Raw genomic sequence first — 10,140 nt, 5'->3', positions numbered from 1 at the left:
TTCATATGTAAGATTAACATATGTAAACAGGACCATATGAAATACATGTGTCAACAAACATATGTTATCACATGTTTTTCATATGAATAAGTTTTCATATGTTAAATATATTGGAACTTTCATGTGTTTTTCATATGAAAAAGGTATGATCATATATTTGGCATGATTTACACTTTGAAAAGTCTTAATAAGATTCTACATGATTGTACATAAATTCTTAAAAGATTCTTGGTTCATGCATCTATATACAACTTGTAAATGTAGTAAATCTATTGGAAAAAGTTGCCTTCACTTCCAATACTTCTTATCATGCTGAAAAAAAAATATAATAAAATACATTTATATAAAAGATGAAAATAAATAAATGATCAATATCTTTTTGGAGGGATAGCTGATTAAATTTGAAATTAACGGAAGTACTGTCAGGGGCAGAAACAGTTTATGGGTCGTAAAGTCAGGATGATGAAATGGTTAGGGGGAGAATAGTCTGCGATTCATTTTATTGATGATTTTTCCTCCCTTTGTATAGTTAGTGTTTATTTAGTGAAATTTTAACAATCCTGTTTGTTGAAACATTTAAGTGAAATTATATAAATGTATATAATTATGCTTATAAAACAATTTTCAAACATCGAAGCATATGTAAAATATGTACTGCAAATATTTGTGCATGTTATATGCATTCATTTCTTACTTAGACTTTTAAGAAAAGACTTTTAAGAAAATAAACTTTTTATTACCTCCTTTTATTTATACGAAATGTTAAATTCGGCAATATCTTTATAAATTATGCTCTTTGGAACTTACTTATTGATAAATCTTAATTTGAGCAACATGTTTATGATATAAAACTATTAAAATTTGTGTTACAGGATCTTTAAGATTTATCAATTTTGTAAGTTCCAAAAAGCATTATTGATAAAAATATTACCGAATTTTACATTTCAGGTAAATTAAGGGAGGTAATATTTTCTATAAAATCTAAGTGAAATTTTTCAATAAGAAATGAATGCATATATTTTAATGATTAATATAATATGTACACATATTTGTAGTGCTCAGCAACTATCAACGCATATTTTTAAAGATAACTTTGCTTCCGGCTCCTCTACTTGTACTCTTGTTTATAACGTACATTTTTGTATATTAATCTTGTATTTCCCAAGAAGGAATTTTATAGGCCTAACTTGTTGAACGGAACTCGAATTAGAATTTCTTAAACGAACGAATGTGTATACCATTCAATTTCAACACCATGTATTTATACATTTACCAAATATAACTATACTAAATGGCGAACCATTTTAATGGTGTACAATGAGCCTTTACACATCATTTTGTCATTGGTTCAAATTACAGTATCCACAGTATGGAAAGGTCATCCAAATTTTGCCCTTAGATAGACAGATCAAATTCGTGCTGCTTATAATATGTTTGATGATTTTTATAACTTTGGTTGCAAAATCATAGTTATTTGATTTAGATGAACATCGTGTTGAGTTCACAGTATCACCGTAGGGAACGTGTTACAGTATCGCGTTTTCAAATTACAGTATAGAATTTTTAAGATGGAAGATTATTTATGGGAAGAGAGGTAGATGATTTTTATTCAGGTCCATACTACAAGTAGTTTAGTTTCTTAAAGATGTTTTTGTACTTTGCTTGTAAGGAACAGGATCCGGTATCTAGTCATATATTTCTTCAGATTTGAATCGAGAGACCAACACATTTTTCTCCTATTCCGACACTATTTAAGCATGTCTAGATAAAGTAAATCTGCAACACGTTAGTCCTTTGTGCTTAGAAACGTTTATAAAAGTAAATGACCAGTTGAACCTATTTTCCTGTTCGATAAATGCGTTTGAAAAAATAAACAATGTTACAGTATAGAGCGAGGTGAGTTTTACAGGGTTACATCATAGACCTAGCGACTTTGATCCAATTTTGTCACAGTTTATACCCAAAATTCAGTTACAGTTAAGATACTTGCCAAATTTCAAACAAAGTTCGTGTATCCATTATTTTTATGAAATAACTCACACCTTTCTATTTAATACATTCTTGAAAGATTGTATTACTTTTTTCCTTAAAAAGAAGTTCAACACGGAAAAATGAAAATGTTGCAGGCTCAATTTAATCGAACCTGTTCATGGACGGTAGTGGTAACTGCAAGCTACCGCCCACACCTCCTAGCACCGGCTTCAGCAGAATTCACATTTGGTAATAGATTTTTTAACATCTGTGGGTGTGTTCATATGGCGGTTATCATGGAACCTTCAATGTGACACATTATTGCAATTCCATGAAAAGCGGCATGTTACCCTCATGTTCAATATTGCGTGTGCCTTAAAGGAGAATACAATGAGTGAAACTAAATAAAATGAAATTTTGAGAGGGGATCGGAGGTTTTGAAGCCTGCATACCACAGATAAGCTGTCTAAAGACACAATTTAAAGCAGGCAAGTGTGATTAAACAGTATTTAGGTGAGAAATACTGCAACCTTAAATTTTAGCTTAAGTTGGAATTTCCATCTACCATAATGTATTTTGTAAGTATTTAAAAGGGTTTGTTATGTTTGGCTTTCTTGGATTTTAAGTGTCAACGACACTGAGGTCATGTGAAAACATTCTGCTTTAGTGTAAAGATATACCACAGATACCCTTTGTGAAACATTTCAGACACGAGCGGGCACTTGACCAGAACCACTGACCTTCCGTAAATAAGCTTGATAGATTCCTTACATTCAAAGAATCCAAAGCCATGATGGGATTTCATCCACATCAGTAAAAGAAAGATGATTTGAAGTCAACGGCCTTATCCCACTCTGCCACTATTATGTACCTCCATCAGGCTCACTGGAGAATATATTGTAATTGTCCGACCATAATTTATACTCAACAATTGTATAACTTTCAAAATTTGTTTATTTTTCAGTAACACGAAAACTTCTATACAGGATGTCTAAAATGAGTAAAAAACGACTTTTAATTTAGTAATAACAAAATAATCTCAGCTGCAACAAAGAAGCATTCGAAATGACGCCATGATCATCATTTGATTTGAATGCTTTTGGCTCGAGATAAGAAGGTTCTTTAAACTTTGCCTTTTTTTCTTATCTATATTTTGGGTTTCGTATACAAAAATAAAACCCAACAAATTTGGAAAAATCTGCACTATACAGAGAAAGACACAATTATGATGAAAGAGCTAAAAATTAATTGCCAATAAGAAATTATTAAACACTGACAAGTGTATTCATACCTGCAACAATAAAGCAGGTAATTGAAGATGTCAGCTGTTGAGATAAAGTTTTAATCCAAATTAAAATACACAGAAAATTGACACTGAAATTGCTGTCTGGTTTTAAGAGTATTTTTTATGCACGTTTAACATTAATTAGTAGCCATAGAAAATCTTCCGGTTTTCGGAATTCAGAGGTTCCGGTATTTAAAGGATTTTTTTTCAATTAACTTATAAGGAGAAAATAAAGGACTTTTAAAATCGTCAAGTTTTCAGAGGATTCCGGTTTTCAGAGGATCCGGTTTTCAAAGTTTTTACTGTATTTCTTATCGAACATCATCTGTATGTTAAAACCACTGTTACTTCAAAGCATTTAGGAACTTGATTATTGAAATTATTGAACTTAATCATTGAACTGATGCGTTTATGTTGCCACACTTTTTATTGTAGGAAGACGCTCATTTTACCTGTCCAATAATAATATTATGCTTTTTATTGGTTATGGTTTATGAAGTCTTTATATCTATAAGAGTACTTTTGAAGTTTTGAATGTAGTCATAATAAAATTAAAAAAAAAACTTTATAGTTACACGATTAAAAGGCGACATGGCCGAGTTGTTAACGCGTCGTACTAGTAATCTAATGATCACAAGGCGCATATGTTCAACCCTTGTTTTCAGTGGCAAGTCGTTGTTTCCTTGAGCAAATAAAGGACTTTTAAAATCGTCAAGTTTTCAGAGGATTCCGGTTTTCAGAGGATCCGGTTTTCAAAGTTTTTACTGTATTTCTTATCGAACATCATCTGTATGTTAAAACCACTGTTACTTCAAAGCATTTAGGAACTTGATTATTGAAATTATTGAACTTAATCATTGAACTGATGCGTTTATGTTGCCACACTTTTTATTGTAGGAAGACGCTCATTTTACCTGTCCAATAATAATATTATGCTTTTTATTGGTTATGGTTTATGAAGTCTTTATATCTATAAGAGTACTTTTGAAGTTTTGAATGTAGTCATAATAAAATTAAAAAAAAAACTTTATAGATACACGATTAAAAGGCGACATGGCCGAGTTGTTAACGCGTCGTACTAGTAATCTAATGATCACAAGGCGCATATGTTCAACCCTTGTTTTCAGTGGCAAGTCGTTGTTTCCTTGAGCAAGAAAATTTACACTCATTGCCCAGAACTAGTTTTGTTCCAGGAACGGATTCAAAATTGTTTATAAGCTTATAGCCTCTTACACAATCGAACTGAAAAAAAATCTGCCTTAACCAAGTGAACGATTTAAACTAGAAAATTGTGTATAAAACCAAATTGGTTTCTTCCGTTATATTACGGTGTTTTACATAGGTGTTTCAATTTGAAAATAACTTGTTTTACACATTAATTAAAGACCCCTTACCAAAATAAGTTTTCGTTCAAGAATTCTACTTCTTGTTAACCTGCTTTAAGGTTCAAACTATCTGACTGGATTATATAGGAGCATATTGTCATATCAAAATGGAAGCAGTCACAACGTTAATTACATTACCTTTTTTATTTCCAAATCATTTCATGGTATGCATGACATAAGGAGGCAAATATTAATACATATATACAGTGAGATAGTAAGTATATATGTATATACAAATAAGCATATATACAATACAATGCGGGAGAAGTTTCCCAGCCCGAGGATTCATGTATAACAGAACACTGCATTCTATACCAATACCACTGTTATCAATCACAAAATAAAAATAACATTAAAAAGCTTATTTTTTAATAACGATAGGGTTTGGAATTAATTTCTTTACAATCAATCTCTTTAACAAATATACTCAATATGATTTTTAGAATAAGTATCTATAATTCTACTTAATGTAATGGTATTTGGGTTGCAGATTAATATTCTTTGAATACATTTTATAACACAGAACATTTAAGAAATCAATGTAAATCTCCGATACCTTAAATACACAATGTACATATTCTGTCGTTTTATGGGACTCCATTCCAACTTCTGAGTTTCTACCGGAAGCCGTTTATTTCTTTGTTCTAAATTTCTTTTACGGTATTTAGGATGAGTACATGTTTTATATTATGAAAAACTAAAACTGTGTTTATAAAGTCTATACATTCTACATCAAGGCTAGTTTTCTGTATTTCTTTATATGAAAATAATTCATTTATAAACAAATCGTCCAGGTCTTGTCTTTCAGACGCAGCTAGCCTTTGTACATTTTGGTGAGTTATGTTTCAAAAACATTGTTCATTCAACAGATAATTACAATAAGCTTAACGTTATTTATCCAAAGAAATATTCTCGAATTATTTACACAATGTTAAAAATGACTTAACAATAAAAAAAGACAAATAACAGAGGACAAATAATTTTGTTTAATTTATTTATTTTCAGAATACATAAATATATACATTCAAAATACAAAACATAATTTAAGAAAATAATTGGAAAGGAAGAAAGAGTCTTATAAAATTATTCTCCTTAACAACTTTCCTTCATGTGGCATTATCAATTATCATTATCAATTTTGCCAAATAATTTTGGTTTTAACATTCATGGCTATGGGTTTAACATTTCTGCCAAAAAGTTTAATTTCTTTCTATCGGTTCAAAAGATAAATAGTGGACACGAATTTTTAAAAGTATGACCTTGACCTGAAAAAGGTCAAGCTTGCGATTTGTACATCAATCATTATGGTTAACATTTCTGCTAGGAACCTTCAATTTATTCCAACCGATAAAAAAGGTACAGATCGTTGTGCCGCGATAGCTCATTTGTTAAGACCACTCACTGTCACTCCTGACGTTCCGGGTTCGATCCCGGGAAACGCCGTTGGGATTTTTTTCAGAGTCACTTTAAGTGTTTCAACCTACAAACAGGTATAGTGGTACGAAATCCCGGTTATCCTCGCATGTATCTGTGCCATACACTGGACATGTAAAAGAACCAATGGGTCTATTTTATACGAGCTAGAGACTGGTTCGCGTATTTCCTTCTATCCCATAGATATCTCTGGAGTTTGCTGAGGTAAGGACCCTACTGGAAATAAGCGCTTTTGTACGTTATCCTTGACCATCGGTTTAAAGAAATGTATTAATTCATTCATCGAACACGCAAATTCTTATATAAGTCTTTATAAATCAAGTTATCTTCTGGACGGGCAAATTTTGATATTAGGAAGCCCGACCTAGTGTTCTGCACGCCTTCTCATTATATGTAACAGTCATTTTGTTTCTTTTTTAGCAACAGTGACCTTGACCCCAGTGAGAAAAAAAAACAAAAAACAAACGGGACATTCATATAAGCTCACTATATACGAAGTTTGATAACACTATTTGATTTCTAACTAAAGTTTTGTCAGGAAATCATTTTTCTATTTTGGTAGCGGTGACTTTGACCCGAGGATGTCCCAAAGCACTTCCATCGGGGTTTCCACATACGGTTGCTATATACCAAGTTTAATTACAATAACTCATTCCAAACTCTAGTTTTCGTCGAGACCGACGGGCCGATCGACCAGCTGACGCCTATATTCCACCCAAACTTCGGGTATAATGAAAATAAAAATAAATAAGTACTTATAAAACAATAAAAACAGTAAAAAGATATAAATAAATAAACCTAAACACTTTAAAGGATTAGTTACAGAAATCAATTTGACTGCTGTCTTTTTTTTTTAAATTATGCAACAACAGAAATATCAGAACTATGTACATGCATATGATTACAAGTCTGAGGTACATTTATGATAATCATGATATAATATAATATACAATAAACTATACACAATTATGTGTATATAACTGTCATCCAGATTCTCTGAAACGGTTGGTGAAAATTGTTTGAAATAATCATAAAACTTGGCAAATATATGTGAAATGTGTAAAATTTCCTACTTCTGACGTGAACTTAGCAACTACATAGTGTACAAAACTGTGTATTAAAAGTATTGAGGTTTTTACAAGTTTATAAAAATGTTTACACAAAATAACAGTACTATTATTGTTTGTTAACAAAACTGCATCATTTTTTGCTTATTAAAAGATACAATCATACCTAAATATCAATGGTACTAGTTGAAAACAATGTTGAAGCAAACACGTCTTTATTTTCTTATTTCTTTACTAGTAAGTTAAAGCAAAGGTATTATTTTTTCAGACATGATATCATTCACTGTTAATAAGCAAATAAGTCTTGAACAAAATATACTTAGTAAATTGAAATATCAATGTTTTAATAATATTATAATAATATTACGAACTCCAATGCCTGGGTTGAGATAACCAATTACACTTGATAGTTTAGATAAAACCTATAATGATGGTCACTTGTCTTATGCGGGTTTTATCGATTCATACATAGTTCAGTTTGTAACCTTTAAACATTTGACCGCATTTACTTGGTGTAATTTTTCTGTTCAACATTGTCCGAGTTGCTTTCTGTAGTCTTCTCTCTCAATCTTCTCTACAAGTAAAATTACTAATATATAGTGTAAATGAATCGGGCGCATTATAATATTGTTACATTTATATTATATAATGGTAGAAATTGAACGATATTTTAATAAAATGAATTATCAAAGTGACATAATGCTTGTTCTTCGTTGTAAAGTTGAGCTACTTACGTGAAATAAGCAATATCATAGTGATCAAAAGTGTATTAAAAGTCTAGACGTTTGTAAAGATTTATAAAAATGTTTACACAAAATACCAGTACCATCATTGTTTCTTAACAAAACTGCATCATTTTTTGCTATTAAATGCTGTTAGATAAATTATGAAATGATACAATCATACCTAAATATCAATGGTACTAGTTGAAAACAATGTTGAAGCAAAACACATCTTTATTTTCTTATTTCTTTACTAGTAAGTTAAAGCAAAGGTTTTTTTTCAGACAGGATATCATTCACTGTTAATGTCAAACTCATCTTAGGGGGAGAAGTTTGCACAGACTTGTCGACATATTGCGGAGCCCAAAATTAAGTGTCTTCTTATCAGTGTGATTTATATTTCACATAGCTTGATAAGATTTACTACGAATATATGTGAAATCGCAGTAGATTATTGTAATAACACACGGATACATTTGGAATTTTCCCTCTGGATTGTAAAAGAAGACGTTATAATAAGGAACTATATGGAGTCCTCCTCAGTGAAATTTAACGCCCTATGTTCACTGGTTGTAGGAACGGGCAGACAGTCGGACTGGGCGGACCGTACCAAGACAGACCAAAGATCGAGACAATGCGCACTGTATTTTGGGACAGGACAGACTGTGCTGTTCATCAGTAAGGAAGAGTTTTGTCCTTGCACTTAGCACTATAGCCTTATTTAAAATACATTTGTTTATTATACTCTCGAAGCGAAGTTTGGAGGGGGTGTATATAGGAGTCAACCGGTGGTCGGTCGGTCGGTCCAGCGGTCTGTTGCATTTTCCTTGTCCGGGGCATAACTTGAAAACTAATTGTTGGAATTCAATAAAAGTTCATACCACGATTAAGCACATTGAGAGGAAGTACAGTGCACAAGAAGCATAACTCTATCTTGACTTATTACAGAGTTATTGCCCTTTGTTTCTTTTCCTTGTCCGGGGCATAACTTGAAAACTACTTGTTGGAATTCAAAACAACTTCATACAATGGTCAAGCACAATAAGAGAAAGTGCAGTGTACAAGAACCATAACTTTATCTTAAGTAATTACAGAGTTATTGCTCTTTGTTACTTTTCCATTGCTTCTTTGTCCGGAGCTTAATCTGAAGACTAATGGTTGGAATTCAATACGATTTCATACAATGGTCAAGCATATGGAGAGGTAGTACAGTGCACAAATACCGTAACTCCATCTTGATTTATTACAGAGTTATTTAAATAACTTTTAACAAATTACAAAGTGATTGCCTTTTGATACTTTTCCTTGTTCGGAGCATAACTTGAATATTACTGGTTCGAATTCAAAACAACTTCATACAATGGTCAAGCGCAACGAGAGGAAGTGTCGTGCTCAAGAAGCGTAACTCTTTCTAGACTAAACATAACGGAATAGTTCAAAAGAACTTCATCTATGGTCAACCACAGTGAAAGGAAATGCAACATACAAGAACCACAACTATCTTTAATTGCCCACAACCGTAACTCTTTTTAAATTCTTTTTCAAGGTATTCTGTAACTAGTCACTTGCTCATGTGCGAAGCAGTCTTGCGAGGGTATTAATCACATTTAGTGATAGTTCTAGTTTTGAGTAGAAGTAGTGAAGGCGACATAACTGGCAAGGTGATATGGATCGAATAACCAAAAGATACTGAATAACTGAAAGTTATATACATTGATTGGTGAATTCTTTATAGTAAACAAAAAAGGAAGATATAAGGCATATAATGGTGTTGTATATCATATCAAATAATATTAAGTGCATTATGTCACATAATTTCATCTTAGTATTATGAACAATATTTTCTGATGCACTCTTTCGATAAATCCACACGATTTACACATGGTTTACTAATCAATTGATCTACACACTCCTCTCCCCGATTGGGAAGCATAAAGATGTCTTGTTTCCCCGCTTAAGCCCTTGTCCTGAAAACATGATTGATGGTCGTGGACAGTGTTGGAACGCGGGACTGATATGTTTTTCATTGGTGTAAAAATATCATATTTAGCTGATTCGTTTGTTCGTTGCTATTTAAATAATCCTAGATGATTTGATCACTGAGCTTCACCCATTCTTTATATATTTACTTACTTCTGAAATGTGACGACATAATAAACGATAATGAGATACCTGTCCTAAGCAATCTAATTTTGTTTCAGAAGAACGCATGAAAACGTACATGTGCAATTATAAGGATGGGAATTAGCGCATTATAGCTTGATGATCCATATCTT

Source organism: Ruditapes philippinarum, unplaced genomic scaffold (genome assembly GCF_026571515.1).
Source record: "Ruditapes philippinarum isolate M1 unplaced genomic scaffold, ASM2657151v2 ctg7414_1_1_1_1, whole genome shotgun sequence".
Classification (NCBI taxonomy): Eukaryota; Metazoa; Mollusca; class Bivalvia; order Venerida; family Veneridae; genus Ruditapes; species Ruditapes philippinarum.
Note: the sequence above shows the minus strand (reverse complement) of the source record.